Here is a 16,688-nt window from a genome sequence, read left to right as displayed (position 1 = left end):
AAGCATACCTCTGCCATTTGCATGGCCTCCTAGCGCTGTCAATATTTTCGTGTAATCGCTGAATGCTGCACTGTCCTGGGAACTCTAGGTGTGACTAAAGGATACATGCTGAGGCCCCGAAAGGGGGTCGGCAGTCTAGTGGCAATGCCCATCACTTTGCAGTTTGGGTTTGTGAGTTCAGGTACCGGTCTGGTGTCGGAAACCTGTAAGCGCCCTCCCAATCAACTGTCGGTCCTGGATTGTGAGGATTTCCCCTTATACTGGTCTCAGTAGACACATTTCCATTTTACATTTTCACTCTCGCATTGCCTATTTCTCTCTCTCTCATAGATACATTATAGACAAGAGAGACATTGTCAGCGAGAGGGTTGCACAGCACCTTCCCCCATTTCCCTAAGTGCATTGCATGGGGCTCTGGGAGGCGTGCACATTTGTCTGAAACACAAAGATCCACTGGCAATTAAAAGCGTAAGGCCCTGGTTCGCATTTCTTAGAATTTGAGGTGGCACTCAGAGTTGTCTCGGGCGTGACTGTACCTTTCATAGGAGATGTGCTAATCCCCAAACCCTCTTCCTTTGTCCCAGTAATCTGTCCTAGGGCCTCTAGCAAGTTGTTTTCTGAAACAAAGCTTACCTGAACATCCTGTAAAATTGGTAACTTTTCAGTAGCAGTACAGTGCATTATATAGCATTCCTGTTGCGCACAGCATCTAGATCCAAAAATTGCTTACTCTACCCCAGAAATTAGAATTCACCCAGTCAAACAGAGGGATCTATAAAGAGCATGGCAAGTAGTTAACATAAGCTACTTCCCCCAAGTTCTCTTGGTGCACTCTGCTGCCCTCTTTTAACAGAAGAATGCAACTGCAGGTCTTGCTTCTCAGCAAGGTACCTACATATAGAAACCTTGGTGCACTCTTGCTAAATCTGCTGGAATGTGTCTTCTATTGTGCCCAAGGTGGTTGTGTATTTGGGGACTCAGGGAAGCAAGGGAGCAGTCTAATGCACTGTAGTGCTAAGAGAGGCATGGCTTTTTCAGAAAAAAGTTCAGGTTTTCTGCCAATCAGAAAAAAATAGCAATGCAATCAGGCCAAAGGCAGAACACACATGCCAGTGAGTCTCTGTGGCGCAATTGGTTAGAGCGTTCGGCTGTTAACCGAAAAGACGCTGCTGTTTTTGGCACAAAGACACAAAGTGTTCCACTCAGTAAACCTGAGTCATTTCTCCCGTGTTCTCTGGGTTCATCCTACTGTCCCCTTTTAACACAAGTGCGCAACTGTGGCTTTCTCCTCATAGCAAGTTATGCCTACACAGAGGACATTTGGTGCACTGTTGATGGGCTCTGTCCTCTACTAAATCCCCTGTGTTTGTGGATTAGGGGAGGTAGGGAAGTGCTTGATACCCTGATTTGCTGTGGGAAATAGAGCTATTTTAGAAATATTTTCAGGTTGCCTGGGAAGCATAAGCAAACAGCACACCAATCAGGCCCCAGCGTAAGGACTGCATGAGTCTCTGTGGTGCAATCGGTTAGCGCGTTCGGCTGTTAACCGAAAGGTTGGTGGTTCAAGCCCACCCAGGGACGATGCATTTTGGCTCAAAAATTCAGCATGACCAACTATGAACTTCTGTTTACCTCTCGCAGGTCTCGTCTGCTGACGTCCAAAAAATCCAATAAACTGCAAGCAATTCTTCTCGCTTGCTTTAGTTTTTCAAAACTTGCCATTCAATTCATAAACATCAAGACTTCATGGGAAGGGTTTGGCTGCAGGGTGTACTGATGCACAGAAGGAAGCTATCCTAGCCAGTCTACTTAAAGAAGCAATGAGGCTCTGCAGGTGCATGTACGTCTCCTACCTTTATTCTGTCATCAGACACACCAGGTGGACTGCCACAAGGACCTAGTGGCGCAATGGTAGCGCGTCTGACTCCAGATCAGAAGGATGCGTGTTCAAATCACGTCGGGGTCATATTTGCTTTTCCCACTCTGAAATACAAAATTGCTCTTCAGTATCTCGGTATTTCAACCTGACTGCATCTTTGTGCTCTGGGCCTAGTTGTTCTGGCGTTTCGAATGTAAGCTTTGCAGCAGGGAAGTATCATATTGACAGACACCCATGAAGGACATGGTCAACCTTTAAAGCAGGCCAATCTCTATGTTTTACTGGATGCAGCAGAAGTATTTCCTCTTTACCATCTCTTCAAGTGGGCCTGACTGATGTGCTGTTTTGTGCACGCTACGTGGGCTTTGTAAAGCATACCTCTGCCATTTGCATGGCCTCCTAGCGCTGTCAATATTTTCGTGTAATCGCTGAATGCTGCACTGTCCTGGGAACTCTAGGTGTGACTAAAGGATATATGCTGGGGCCCCGAAAAGGGGTTGGCAGTCTAGTGGCAATGCCCATCACTTTGCAGTTTGGGTTTTTGAGTTCAGGTACCGGTCTGGTGTCGGAAACCTGTAAGCGCCCTCCCAATCAACTGTCGGTCCTGGATTGTGAGGATTTCCCCTTATACTGGTCTCAGTAGACACATTTCCATTTTACTTTTTCACTCTCGCATTGCCTATTTCTCTCTCTCTCATAGATACATTATAGATAAGAGAGCCATTGTCAGCGAGAGGGCTTCACAGCACCTTCCCCCATTTCCCTAAGTGCATTGCAAGGGGCTCTGGGAGGCGTGCACATTTGTCTGAAACACAAAGATCCACTGGCAATAACAAGCGTAGGACCCTAGTTCGCATTTCTTAGAATTTGAGGTGGCACTCAGAGTTGTCTCGGGCGTGACAGTACCTTACATAGGAGATGTGCTAATCCCCAAACCCTCTTCCTTTGTCCCACTAATCTGTCCTAGGGCCTCTAGCAAGTTGTTTTCTGAAACAAAGCTTACCTGAACATCCTGTAAAATTGGTAACTTTTCAGTAGCAGTACAGTGCAGTATATAGCATTCCTGTTGCGCACAGCATCTAGATCCAAAAATTGCTTATTCTACCCCAGAAATTAGAATTCACCCAGTCAAACAGAGGGATCTATAAAGAGCATGGCAAGTAGTTAACATAAGCTACTTCCCCCAAGTTCTCTTGGTGCACTCTGCTGCCCTCTTTTAACAGAAGAATGCAACTGCAGGTCTTGCTTCTCAGCAAGGTACCTACATATAGAAACCTTGGTGCACTCTTGCTAAATCTGCTGGAATGTGTCTTCTATTGTGCCCAAGGTGGTTGTGTATTTGGGGACTCAGGGAAGCAAGGGAGCAGTCTAATGTACTGCAGTGCTAAGAGAGGCATGCCTTTTTCAGAAAAAAGTTCAGGTTTTCTGCCAATCAGAAAAAAATAGCAATGCAATCAGGATAAAGGCAGAAAACACATGTCAGTGAGTCTCTGTGGCGCAATTGGTTAGCGCGTTCGGCTGTTAACCGAAAAGACGCTGCTGTTTTTGGCACAAAGACACAGAGTGTTCCACTTAGTAATCCTGAGTCATTTCTCCCGTGTTCTCTGGGTTCAGCCTACTGTCCCCTTTTAACACAAGTGCGCAACTGTGGCTTTCTCCTCATAGCAAGTTATGCCTACACAGAGGACATTTGGTGCACTGTTGATGGGCTCTGTCCTCTACTAAATCCCCTGTGTTTGTGGATTAGGGGAGGTAGGGAAGTGCTTGATACCCTGATTTGCTGTGGGAAATAGAGCTATTTTAGAAATGTTTTCAGGTTGCCTGGGAAGCATAAGCAAACAGCACACCAATCAGGCCCCAGTGTAAGCACTGCATGAGTCTCTGTGGCGCAATTGGTTAGCGCGTCCGGCTGTTAACCGAAAGGTTGGTGGTTCAAGCCCACCCAGGGACGATGCATTTCGGCTCAAAAATTCAGCTTGACCAACTATGAACTTCTGTTTACCTCTCGCAGGTCTCGTCTGCTGACGTCCAATAAACTGCAAGCAATTCTTCTCGCTTGCTTTAGTTTTTCAAAACTTGCCATTCAATTCATAAACATCAAGACTTCATGGGAAGGGTTTGGCTGCAGCGTGTACTGATGCACAGAAGGAAGCTATCCTAGCCAGTCTACTTAAAGAAGCAATGAGGCTCTGCAGGTGCATGTACGTCTCCTACCTTTATTCTGTCATCAGACACACCAGGTGGACTGCAAAGGACCTCGTGGCGCAATGGTAGCGCGTCTGACTCCAGATCGGAAGGTTGCGTGTTCAAATCACGTCGGGGTCATGTTTGCTTTTCCCACTCTGAAATACAAAATTGCTCTTCAGTATCTCGGTATTTCAACCTGACTGCATCTTTGTGCTCTGGGCCTAGTTGTTCTGGCGTTTCGAATGTAAGCTTTGCAGCAGGGAAGTATCATATTGACAGACACCCATGAAGGACATGGTCAACCTTTAAAGCAGGCCAATCTCTATGTTTTACTGGATGCAGCAGAAGTATTTCCTCTTTACCATCTCTTCAAGTGGTCCTGACTGATGTGCTGTTTTGTGCACGCTACGTGGGCTTTGTAAAGCATACCTCTGCCATTTGCATGGCCTCCTAGCGCTGTCAATATTTTCGTGTAATCGCTGAATGCTGCACTGTCCTGGGAACTCTAGGTGTGACTAAAGGATATATGCTGGGGCCCCGAAAGGGGGTTGGCAGTCTAGTGGCAATGCCCATCACTTTGTAGTTTGGGTTTGTGAGTTCAGGTACCGGTCTGGTGTCGGAAACCTGTAAGCGCCCTCCCAATCAACTGTCGGTCCTGGATTGTGAGGATTTCCCCTTATACTGGTCTCAGTAGACACATTTCCATTTTACTTTTTCACTCTCGCATTGCCTATTTCTCTCTCTCTCATAGGTACATTATAGACAAGAGAGCCATTGTCAGCGAGAGGGCTTCACAGCACCTTCCCCCATTTCCCTAAGTGCATTGCAAGGGGCTCTGGGAGGCGTGCACATTTGTCTGAAACACAAAGATCCACTGGCAATAAAAAGCGTAGGACCCTAGTTCGCATTTCTTAGAATTTGAGGTGGCACTCAGAGTTGTCTCGGGCGTGACTGTACCTTACATAGGAGATGTGCTAATCCCCAAACCCTCTTCCTTTGTCCCAGTAATCTGTCCTAGGGCCTCTAGCAAGTTGTTTCCTGAAACAAAGCTTACCTGAACATCCTGTAAAATTGGTAACTTTTCAGTAGCAGTACAGTGCAGTATATAGCATTCCTGTTGCGCACAGCATCTAGATCCAAAAATTGCTTATTCTACCCCAGAAATTAGAATTCACCCAGTCAAACAGAGGGATCTATAAAGAGCATGGCAAGTAGTTAACATAAGCTACTTCCCCCAAGTTCTCTTGGTGCACTCTGCTGCCCTCTTTTAACAGAAGAATGCAACTGCAGGTCTTGCTTCTCAGCAAGGTACCTACATATAGAAACCTTGGTGCACTCTTGCTAAATCTGCTGGAATGTGTCTTCTATTGTGCCCAAGGTGGTTGTGCATTTGGGGACTCAGGGAAGCAAGGGAGCAGTCTAATGCACTGCAGTGCTAAGAAAGGCATTCCTTTTTCAGAAAAAAGTTCAGGTTTTCTGCCAATCAGAAAAAAATAACAATGCAATCAGGATAAAGGCAGAAAACACATGTCAGTGAGTCTCTGTGGCGCAATTGGTTAGCGCGTTCGGCTGTTAACCGAAAAGACGCTGCTGTTTTTGGCACAAAGACACAGAGTGTTCCACTTAGTAATCCTGAGTCATTTCTCCCGTGTTCTCTGGGTTCAGCCTACTGTCCCCTTTTAACACAAGTGCGCAACTGTGGCTTTCTCCTCATAGCAAGTTATGCCTACACAGAGGAAATTTGGTGCACTGTTGATGGGCTCTGTCCTCTACTAAATCCCCTGTGTTTGTGGATTAGGGGAGGTAGGGAAGTGCTTGATACCCTGATTTGCTGTGGGAAATAGAGCTATTTTAGAAATATTTTCAGGTTGCCTGGGAAGCATAAGCAAACAGCACACCAACCAGGCCCAGTGTAAGCACTGCATGAGTCTCTGTGGCGCAATCGGTTAGCGCGTTCGGCTGTTAATCGAAAGGTTGGTGGTTCAAGCCCACCCAGGGACGATGCATTTTGGCTCAAAAATTCAGCATGACCAACTATGAACTTCTGTTTACCTCTCGCAGGTCTCGTCTGCTGACGTCCAAAAAATCCAATAAACTGCAAGCAATTCTTCTCGCTTGCTTTAGTTTTTCAAAACTTGCCATTCAATTCATAAACATCAAGACTTCATGGGAAGGGTTTGGCTGCAGCGTGTACTGATGCACAGAAGGAAGCTATCCTAGCCAGTCTACTTAAAGAAGCAATGAGGCTCTGCAGGTGCATGTACGTCTCCTACCTTTATTCTGTCATCAGACACACCAGGTGGACTGCCGCAAGGACCTCGTGGCGCAATGGTATCGCGTCTGACTCCAGATCAGAAGGTTGCGTGTTCAAATCACGTCGGGGTCATATTTGCTTTTCCCACTCTGAAATATAAAATTGCTCTTCAGTATCTCGTTATTTCAACCTGACTGCATCTTTGTGCTCTGGGCCTAGTTGTTCTGGCGTTTCGAATGTAAGCTTTGCAGCAGGGAAGTATCATATTGACAGACACCCATGAAGGACATGGTCAACCTTTAAAGCAGGCCAATCTCTATGTTTTACTGGATGCAGCAGAAGTATTTCCTCTTTACCATCTCTTCAAGTGGGCGGACTGATGTGCTGTTTTGTGCACGCTACGTGGGCTTTGTAAAGCATACCTCTGCCATTTGCATGGCCTCCTAGCGCTGTCAATATTTTCGTGTAATCGCTGAATGCTGCACTGTCCTGGGAACTCTAGGTGTGACTAAAGGATATATACTGGGGCCCCGAAAGGGGGTCGGCAGTCTAGTGGCAATGCCCATCACTTTGCAGTTTGGGTTTGTGAGTTCAGGTACCGGTCTGGTGTCGGAAACCTGTAAGCGCCCTCCCAATCAACTGTCGGTCCTGGATTGTGAGGATTTCCCCTTATACTGGTCTCAGTAGACACATTTCCATTTTACTTTTTCACTCTCGCATTGCCTATTTCTCTCTCTCTCATAGATACATTATAGACAAGAGAGACATTGTCAGCGAGAGGGCTTCACAGCACCTTCCCCCCTTTCCCTAAGTGCATTGCAAGGGGCTCTGGGAGGCATGCACATTTGTCTGAAACACAAAGATCCACTGGCAATAAAAAGCGTAGGTCCCTAGTTTGCATTTCTTAGAATTTGAGGTGACACTCAGAGTTGTCTCGGGCGTGACTGTACCTTTCATAGGAGATGTGCTAATCCCCAAACCCTCTTCCTTTGTCCCAGTAATCTGTCTTAGTGTCTCTAGCAAGTTGTTTTCTGAAACAAAGCTTACCTGAACATCCTGTAAAATTGGTAACTTTTCAGTAGCAGTACAGTGCAGTATATAGCATTCCTGTTGCGCACAGCATCTAGATCCAAAAATTGCTTACTCTACCCAGAAATTAGAATTCACCCAGTCAAACAGAGGGATCTATAAAGAGCATGGCAAGTAGTTAACATAAGCTACTTCCCCCAAGTTCTCTTGGTGCACTCTGCTGCCCTCTTTTAACAGAAGAATGCAACTGCAGGTCTTGCTTCTCAGCAAGGTACCTACATATAGAATCCTTGGATCACTCTTGCTAAATCTGCTGGAATGTGTCTTCTATTGTGCCCAAGGTGGTTGTGTATTTGGGGACTCAGGGAAGCAAGGGAGCAGTCTAATGCACTGCAGTGCTAAGAGAGGCATGCCTTTTTCAGAAACAAGTTCAGGTTTTCTGCCAATCAGAAAAAAATAGCAATGCAATCAGGCCAAAGGCAGAACACACATGCCAGTGAGTCTCTGTGGCGCAATTGGTTAGCGCGTTCGGCTGTTAACCGAAAAGACGCTGCTGTTTTTGGCACAAAGACACAGAGTGTTCCACTCAGTAAACCTGAGTCATTTCTCCCGTGTTCTCTGGGTTCAGCCTACTGTCCCCTTTTAACACAAGTGCGCAACTGTGGCTTTCTCCTCATAGCAAGTTATGCCTATACAGAGGACATTTGGTGCACTGTTGATGGGCTCTGTCCTCTACTAAATCCCCTGTGTTTGTGGATTAGGGGAGGTAGGGAAGTGCTTGATACCCTGATTTGCTGAGGGAAATAGAGCTATTTTAGAAATATTTTCAGGTTGCCTGGGAAGCATAAGCAAACAGCACACCAATCAGGCCCCTGTGTAAGAACTGCATGAGTCTCTGTGGCGCAATTGGTTAGCGCGTTCGGCTGTTAACCGAAAAGACGCTGCTGTTTTTGGCACAAAGACACAGAGTGTTCCACTTAGTAATCCTGAGTCATTTCTCCCGTGTTCTCTGGGTTCAGCCTACTGTCCCCTTTTAACACAAGTGCGCAACTGTGGCTTTCTCCTCATAGCAAGTTATGCCTACACAGAGGAAATTTGGTGCACTGTTGATGGGCTCTGTCCTCTACTAAATCCCCTGTGTTTGTGGATTAGGGGAGGTAGGGAAGTGCTTGATACCCTGATTTGCTGTGGGAAATAGAGCTATTTTAGAAATATTTTCAGGTTGCCTGGGAAGCATAAGCAAACAGCACACCAACCAGGCCCCAGTGTAAGCACTGCATGAGTCTCTGTGGCGCAATCGGTTAGCGCGTTCGGCTGTTAATCGAAAGGTTGGTGGTTCAAGCCCACCCAGGGACGATGCATTTTGGCTCAAAAATTCAGCATGACCAACTATGAACTTCTGTTTACCTCTCGCAGGTCTCGTCTGCTGACGTCCAAAAAATCCAATAAACTGCAAGCAATTCTTCTCGCTTGCTTTAGTTTTTCAAAACTTGCCATTCAATTCATAAACATCAAGACTTCATGGGAAGGGTTTGGCTGCAGCGTGTACTGATGCACAGAAGGAAGCTATCCTAGCCAGTCTACTTAAAGAAGCAATGAGGCTTTGCAGGTGCATGTACGTCTCCTACCTTTATTCTGTCATCAGACACACCAGGTGGACTGCCACAAGGACCTCGTGGCGCAATGGTAGCGTGTCTGACTCCAGATCAGACGGTTGCGTGTTCAAATCAAGTCGGGGTCATATTTGCTTTTCCCACTCTGAAATATAAAATTGCTCTTCAGTATCTCGTTATTTCAACCTGACTGCATCTTTGTGCTCTGGGCCTAGTTGTTCTGGCGTTTCGAATGTAAGCTTTGCAGCAGGGAAGTATCATATTGACAGACACCCATGAAGGACATGGTCAACCTTTAAAGCAGGCCAATCTCTATGTTTTACTGGATGCAGCAGAAGTATTTACTCTTTACCATCTCTTCAAGTGGGCCTGACTGATGTGCTGTTTTGTGCACGCTACGTGGGCTTTGTAAAGCATACCTCTGCCATTTGCATGGCCTCCTAGCGCTGTCAATATTTTCGTGTAATCGCTGAATGCTGCACTGTCCTGGGAAGTCTAAGTGTGACTAAAGGATATATACTGGGGCCCCGAAAGGGGGTCGGCAGTCTAGTGGCAATGCCCATCACTTTGCAGTTTGGGTTTGTGAGTTCAGGTACCGGTCTGGTGTCGGAAACCTGTAAGCGCCCTCCCAATCAACTGTCGGTCCTGGATTGTGAGGATTTCCCCTTATACTGGTCTCAGTAGACACATTTCCATTTTACTTTTTCACTCTCGCATTGCCTATTTCTCTCTCTCTCATAGATACATTATAGACAAGAGAGACATTGTCAGCGAGAGGGCTTCACAGCACCTTCCCCCATTTCCCTAAGTGCATTGCAAGGGGCTCTGGGAGGCGTGCACATTTGTCTGAAACACAAAGATCCACTGGCAATAAAAAGCGTAGGTCCCTAGTTTGCATTTCTTAGAATTTGAGGTGACACTCAGAGTTGTCTCGGGCGTGACTGTACCTTTCATAGGAGATGTGCTAATCCCCAAACCCTCTTCCTTTGTCCCAGTAATCTGTCTTAGTGTCTCTAGCAAGTTGTTTTCTGAAACAAAGCTTACCTGAACATCCTGTAAAATTGGTAACTTTTCAGTAGCAGTACAGTGCAGTATATAGCATTCCTGTTGCGCACAGCATCTAGATCCAAAAATTGCTTACTCTACCCAGAAATTAGAATTCACCCAGTCAAACAGAGGGATCTATAAAGAGCATGGCAAGTAGTTAACATAAGCTACTTCCCCCAAGTTCTCTTGGTGCACTCTGCTGCCCTCTTTTAACAGAAGAATGCAACTGCAGGTCTTGCTTCTCAGCAAGGTACCTACATATAGAATCCTTGGTGCACTCTTGCTAAATCTGCTGGAATGTGTCTTCTATTGTGCCCAAGGTGGTTGTGTATTTGGGGACTCAGGGAAGCAAGGGAGCAGTCTAATGCACTGCAGTGCTAAGAGAGGCATGCCTTTTTCAGAAACAAGTTCAGGTTTTCTGCCAATCAGAAAAAAATAGCAATGCAATCAGGCCAAAGGCAGAACACACATGCCAGTGAGTCTCTGTGGCGCAATTGGTTAGCGCGTTCGGCTGTTAACCGAAAAGACGCTGCTGTTTTTGGCACAAAGACACAGAGTGTTCCACTCAGTAAACCTGAGTCATTTCTCCCGTGTTCTCTGGGTTCAGCCTACTGTCCCCTTTTAACACAAGTGCGCAACTGTGGCTTTCTCCTCATAGCAAGTTATGCCTACACAGAGGGCATTTGGTGCACTGTTGATGGGCTCTGTCCTCTACTAAATCCCTTGTGTTTGTGGATTACGGGAGGTAGGGAAGTACTTCATACCCTGATTTGCTGTGGGAAATAGAGCTATTTTAGAAATATTTTCAGGTTGCCTGGGGAGCATAAGCAAACAGCACACCAATCAGGCCCCAGTGTAAGCACTGCATGAGTCTCTGTGGCGCAATCGGTTAGCGCGTTCGGCTGTTAACCGAAAGGTTGGTGGTTCAAGCCCACCCAGGGACGATGCATTTTGGCTCAAAAATTCAGCATGACCAACTATGAACTTCTGTTTACCTCTCGCAGGTCTCGTCTGCTGACGTCCAAAAAATCCAATAAACTGCAAGCAATTCTTCTCGCTTGCTTTAGTTTTTCAAAACTTGCCATTCAATTCATAAACATCAAGACTTCATGGGAAGGGTTTGGCTGCAGCGTGTTCTGATGCACAGAAGGAAGCTATCCTAGCCAGTCTACTTAAAGAAGCAATGAGGCTCTGCAGGTGCATGTACGTCTCCTACCTTTATTCTGTCATCAGACACACCAGGTGGATTGCCACAAGGACCTCGTGGCGCAATGGTAGCGCATCTGACTCCAGATCAGAAGGTTTCGTGTTCAAGTCACGTCGGGGTCATATTTGCTTTTCCCACTCTGAAATATAAAATTGCTCTTCAGTATCTCGTTATTTCAACCTGACTGCATCTTTGTGCTCTGGGCCTAGTTGTTCTGGCGTTTCGAATGTAAACTTTGCAGCAGGGAAGTATCATATTGACAGACACCCATGAAGGACATGGTCAACCTTTAAAGCAGGCCAATCTCTATGTTTTACTGGATGCAGCAGAAGTATTTCCTCTTTACCATCTCTTCAAGTGGGCCTGACTGATGTGCTGTTTTGTGCACGCTACGTGGGCTTTGTAAAGCATACCTCTGCCATTTGCATGGCCTCCTAGCGCTGTCAATATTTTCGTGTAATCGCTGAATGCTGCACTGTCCTGGGAACTCTAGGTGTGACTAAACGATATATGCTGGGGCCCCGAAAGGGGGTCGGCAGTCTAGTGGCAATGCCCATCACTTTGCAGTTTGGGTTTGTGAGTTCAGGTACCGGTCTGGTGTCAGAAAACTGTAAGCGCCCTCCCAATCAACTGTCGGTCCTGGATTGTGAGGATTTCCCCTTATACTGGTCTCAGTAGACACATTTCCATTTTACTTTTTCACTCTCGCATTGCCTATTTCTCTCTCTCTCATAGATACATTATAGACAAGAGAGACATTGTCAGCGAGAGGGTTGCACAGCACCTTCCCCCATTTCCCTAAGTGCATTGCAAGGGGCTCTGGGAGGCGTGCACATTAGTCTGAAACACAAAGATCCACTGGCAATAAAAAGCGTAGGACCCCAGTTCGCATTTCTTAGAATTTGAGGAGGCACTCAGAGTTGTCTCGGGCGTGACTGTACCTTTCATAGGAGATGTGCTAATCCCCAAACCCTCTTCCTTTGTCCCAGTAATCTGTCCTAGGACCTCTAGCAAGTTGTTTTCTGAAACAAAGCTTACCTGAACCTCCTGTAAAATTGATAACTTTTCAGTAGCAGTACAGTGCAGTATATAGCATTCCTGTTGCGCACAGCATCTAGATCCAAAAATTGCTTATTCTACCCCAGAAATTAGAATTCACCCAGTCAAACAGAGGGATCTATAAAGAGCATGGCAAGTAGTTAACATAAGCTACTTCCCCCAAGTACTCTTGGTGCACTCTGCTGCCCTCTTTTAACAGAAGAATGCAACTGCAGGTCTTGCTTCTCAGCAAGGTACCTACATATAGAAACCTTGGTGCACTCTTGCTAAATCTGCTGGAATGTGTCTTCTATTGTGCCCAAGGTGGTTGTGTATTTGGGGACTCAGGGAAGCAAGGGAGCAGTCTAATGCACTGAAGTGCTAAGAGAGGCATGCCTTTTTCAGAAAAAAGTTCAGGTTTTCTGCCAATCAGAAAAAAATAGCAATGCAATCAGGCCAAAGGCAGAACACACATGCCAGTGAGTCTCTGTGGCGCAATTGGTTAGCGCGTTCGGCTGTTAACCGAAAAGACGCTGCTGTTTTTGGCACAAAGACACAGAGTGTTCCACTCAGTAAACCTGAGTCATTTCTCCCGTGTTCTCTCGGTTCAGCCTACTGTCCCCTTTTAACACAAGTGCGCAACTGTGGCTTTCTCCTCATAGCAAGTTATGCCTACACAGAGGACATTTGGTGCACTGTTGATGGGCTCTGTCCTCTACTAAATCCCCTATGTTAGTGGATTACTGGAGGTAGGGAAGTGCTTGATACCCTGATTTGCTGTAGGAAATAGAGCTATTTTAGAAATATTTTCAGGTTGCCTGGGAAGCATAAGCAAACAGCACACCAATCAGGCCCCAGTGTAAGCACTGCATGAGTCTCTGTGGCGCAATCGGTTAGCGCGTTCGGCTGTTAACCGAAAGGTTGGTGGTTCAAGCCCACCCAGGGAAGATGCATTTTGGCTCAAAAATTCAGCATGACCAACTATGAACTTCTGTTTACCTCTCGCAGGTCTCGTCTGCTGACGTCCAAAAAATCCAATAAACTGCAAGCAATTCTTCTCGCTTGCTTTAGTTTTTCAAAACTTGCCATTCAATTCATAAACATCAAGACTTCATGGGAAGGGTTTGGCTGCAGCGTGTACTGATGCACAGAAGGAAGCTATCCTAGCCAGTCTACTTAAAGAAGCAATGAGGCTCTGCAGGTGCATGTACGTCTCCTACCTTTATTCTGTCATCAGACACACCAGGTGGACTGCCACAAGGACCTCGTGGCGCAATGGTAGCGCGGCTGCCTCCAGATCAGAAGGTTGCGTGTTCAAATCACGTCGGGGTCATATTTGCTTTTCCCACTCTGAAATACAAAATTGCTCTTCAGTATCTCGTTATTTCAACCTGACTGCATCTTTGTGCTCTGGGCCTAGTTGTTCTGGCGTTTCGAATGTAAGCTTTGCAGCAGGGAAGTATCATATTGACAGACACCCATGAAGGACATGGTCAACCTTTAAAGCAGGCCAATCTCTATGTTTTACTGGATGCAGCAGAAGTATTTCCTCTTTACCATCTCTTCAAGTGGGCCTGACTGATGTGCTGTTTTGTGCACGCTACGTGGGCTTTGTAAAGCATACCTCTGCCATTTGCATGGCCTCCTAGCGCTGTCAATATTTTCGTGTAATCGCTGAATGCTGCACTGTCCTGGGAACTCTAGGTGTGACTAAAGGATATATGCTGGGGCCCCGAAAGGGGGTCGGCAGTCTAGTGGCAATGCCCATCACTTTGCAGTTTGGGTTTGTGAGTTCAGGTACCGGTCTGGTGTCGGAAACCTGTAAGCGCCCTCCCAATCAACTGTCGGTCCTGGATTGTGAGGATTTCCCCTTATACTGGTCTCAGTAGACACATTTCCATTTTACTTTTTCACTCTCGCATTGCCTATTTCTCTCTCTCTCATAGATACATTATAGACAAGAGAGACATTGTCAGCGAGAGGGTTGCACAGCACCTTCCCCCATTTCCCTAAGTGCATTGCAAGGGGCTCTGGGAGGCGTGCACATTTGTCTGAAACACAAAGATCCACTGGCAATAAAAAGCGTAGGACCCCAGTTCGCATTTCTTAGAATTAGAGGAGGCACTCAGAGTTGTCTCGGGCGTGACTGTACCTTTCATAGGAGATGTGCTAATCCCCAAACCCTCTTCCTTTGTCCCAGTAATCTGTCCTAGGGCCTCTAGCAAGTTGTTTTCTGAAACAAAGCTTACCTGAACATCCTGTAAAATTGGTAACTTTTCAGTAGCAGTACAGTGCAGTATATAGCATTCCTGTTGCGCACAGCATCTAGATCCAAAAATTGCTTACTCTACCCCAGAAATTAGAATTCACCCAGTCAAACAGAGGGATCTATAAAGAGCATGGCAAGTAGTTAACATAAGCTACTTCCCCCAAGTTCTCTTGGTGCACTCTGCTGCCCTCTTTTAACAGAAGAATGCAACTGCAGGTCTTGCTTCTCAGCAAGGTACCTAAATATAGAATCCTTAGTGCACTCTTGCTAAATCTGCTGGAATGTGTCTTCTATTGTGCCCAAGGTGGTTGTGTATTTGGGGACTCAGGGAAGCAAGGGAGCAGTCTAATGCACTGCAGTGCTAAGAGAGGCATGCCTTTTTCAGAAAAAAGTTCAGGTTTTCTGCCAATCAGAAAAAAATAGCAATGCAATCAGGCCAAAGGCAGAACACACATGCCAGTGAGTCTCTGTGGCGCAATTGGTTAGCGCGTTCGGCTGTTAACCGAAAAGACGCTGCTGTTTTGGGCACAAAGACACAGAGTGTTCCACTCAGTAAACCTGAGTCATTTCTCCCGTGTTCTCTGGGTTCAGCCTACTGTCCCCTTTTAACACAAGTGCGCAACTGTGGCTTTCTCCTCATAGCAAGTTATGCCTACACAGAGGGCATTTGGTGCACTGTTGATGGGCTCTGTCCTCTACTAAATCCCCTGTGTTTGTGGATTACGGGAGGTAGGGAAGTGCTTGATACCCTGATTTGCTGTGGGAAATAGAGCTATTTTAGAAATATTTTCAGGTTGCCTGGGGAGCATAAGCAAACAGCACACCAATCAGGCCCCAGTGTAAGCACTGCATGAGTCTCTGTGGCGCAATCGGTTAGCGCGTTCGGCTGTTAACCGAAAGGTTGGTGGTTCAAGCCCACCCAGGCACGGTGCATTTTGGCTCAAAAATTCAGCGTGACCAACTATGGACTTCTGTTTACCTCTCGCAGGTCTCGTCTGCTGACGTCCAAAAAATCCAATAAACTGCAAGCAATTCTTCTCGCTTGCTTTAGTTTTTCAAAACTTGCCATTCAATTCATAAACATCAAGACTTCATGGGAAGGGTTTGGCTGCAGCGTGTACTGATGCACAGAAGGAAGCTATCCTAGCCAGTCTACCTAAAGAAGCAATGAGGCTCTGCAGGTCCATGTACGTCTCCTACCTTTATTCTGTCATCAGACACACCAGGTGGACTGCCGAAAGGACCTCGTGGCGCAATGGTACCGCGTCTGACTCCAGATCAGAAGGTTTCGTGTTCAAATCACGTCAGGGGCATATTTGCTTTTCCCACTCTGAAATACAAAATTGCTCTTCAGTATTTCGTTATTTCAACCTGACTGCATCTTTGTGCTCTGGGCCTAGTTGTTCTGGCGTTTCGAATGTAAGCTTTGCAGCAGGGAAGTATCATATTGACAGACACCCATGAAGGACATGGTCAACCTTTAAAGCAGGCCAATCTCTATGTTTTACTGGATGCAGCAGAAGTATTTCCTCCTTACCATCTCTTCAAGTGGGTCTGACTGATGTGCTGTTTTGTGCACGCTACGTGGGCTTTGTAAAGCATACCTCTGCCATTTGCATGGCCTCCTAGCGCTGTCAATATTTTCGTGTAATCGCTGAATGCTGCACTGTCCTGGGAACTCTAGGTGTGACTAAAGGATATATGCTGGGGCCCCGAAAGGGGGTCGGCAGTCTAGTGGCAATGCCCATCACTTTGCAGTTTGGGTTTGTGAGTTCAGGTACCGGTCTGGTGTCGGAAACCTGTAAGCGCCCTCCCAATCAACTGTCGGTCCTGGATTGTGAGGATTTCCCCTTATACTGGTCTCAGTAGACACATTTCCATTTTACTTTTTCACTCTCACATTGCCTATTTCTCTCTCTCTCATAGATACATTATAGACAAGAGAGACATTGTCAGCGAGAGGGTTGCACAGCACCTTCCCCCATTTCCCTAAGTGCATTGCAAGGGGCTCTGGGAGGCGTGCACATTTGTCTGAAACACAAAGATCCACTGGCAATAAAAAGCGTAGGACCCCAGTTCGCATTTCTTAGAATTTGAGGAGGCACTCAGAGTTGTCTCGGGCGTGACTGTACCTTTCATAGGAGATGTGCTAATCCCCAAACCCT

General features: G+C 46.4%; 11 non-coding genes across 11 annotated transcripts; all 11 read left to right on the top strand.

The window, feature by feature from the left end:
• Positions 1–1,507: 1,507 nt before the first annotated feature.
• On the top strand, positions 1,508–1,581 carry TRNAN-GUU (transfer RNA asparagine (anticodon GUU)). Its single transcript has one exon. It is a non-coding gene; the product is annotated as a tRNA-Asn (tRNA).
• A 313-nt stretch (positions 1,582–1,894) lies between these two features.
• Positions 1,895–1,966, top strand: TRNAW-CCA (transfer RNA tryptophan (anticodon CCA)). The gene has a single exon. It is a non-coding gene; the product is annotated as a tRNA-Trp (tRNA).
• Positions 1,967–3,756: 1,790 nt separating this feature from the next.
• TRNAN-GUU (transfer RNA asparagine (anticodon GUU)) lies at positions 3,757–3,830 on the top strand. The gene has a single exon. It is a non-coding gene; the product is annotated as a tRNA-Asn (tRNA).
• A 302-nt stretch (positions 3,831–4,132) lies between these two features.
• TRNAW-CCA (transfer RNA tryptophan (anticodon CCA)) lies at positions 4,133–4,204 on the top strand. The gene has a single exon. It is a non-coding gene; the product is annotated as a tRNA-Trp (tRNA).
• Positions 4,205–5,993: 1,789 nt separating this feature from the next.
• TRNAN-GUU (transfer RNA asparagine (anticodon GUU)) lies at positions 5,994–6,067 on the top strand. Its single transcript has one exon. It is a non-coding gene; the product is annotated as a tRNA-Asn (tRNA).
• A 313-nt stretch (positions 6,068–6,380) lies between these two features.
• On the top strand, positions 6,381–6,452 carry TRNAW-CCA (transfer RNA tryptophan (anticodon CCA)). Its single transcript has one exon. It is a non-coding gene; the product is annotated as a tRNA-Trp (tRNA).
• A 2,179-nt stretch (positions 6,453–8,631) lies between these two features.
• On the top strand, positions 8,632–8,705 carry TRNAN-GUU (transfer RNA asparagine (anticodon GUU)). The gene has a single exon. It is a non-coding gene; the product is annotated as a tRNA-Asn (tRNA).
• Positions 8,706–10,879: 2,174 nt separating this feature from the next.
• On the top strand, positions 10,880–10,953 carry TRNAN-GUU (transfer RNA asparagine (anticodon GUU)). Its single transcript has one exon. It is a non-coding gene; the product is annotated as a tRNA-Asn (tRNA).
• Positions 10,954–11,266: 313 nt separating this feature from the next.
• Positions 11,267–11,338, top strand: TRNAW-CCA (transfer RNA tryptophan (anticodon CCA)). Its single transcript has one exon. It is a non-coding gene; the product is annotated as a tRNA-Trp (tRNA).
• Positions 11,339–13,128: 1,790 nt separating this feature from the next.
• On the top strand, positions 13,129–13,202 carry TRNAN-GUU (transfer RNA asparagine (anticodon GUU)). The gene has a single exon. It is a non-coding gene; the product is annotated as a tRNA-Asn (tRNA).
• Positions 13,203–15,377: 2,175 nt separating this feature from the next.
• TRNAN-GUU (transfer RNA asparagine (anticodon GUU)) lies at positions 15,378–15,451 on the top strand. Its single transcript has one exon. It is a non-coding gene; the product is annotated as a tRNA-Asn (tRNA).
• Positions 15,452–16,688: the final 1,237 nt, after the last annotated feature.

This window comes from Ambystoma mexicanum, chromosome 11 (assembly GCF_040938575.1).
Source record: "Ambystoma mexicanum isolate Mex_15411 chromosome 11, UKY_AmexF1_1, whole genome shotgun sequence".
In the NCBI taxonomy this organism is placed as follows: Eukaryota; Metazoa; Chordata; class Amphibia; order Caudata; family Ambystomatidae; genus Ambystoma; species Ambystoma mexicanum.
Note: the sequence above shows the minus strand (reverse complement) of the source record. Positions and strands in the feature narration are given on the sequence as shown.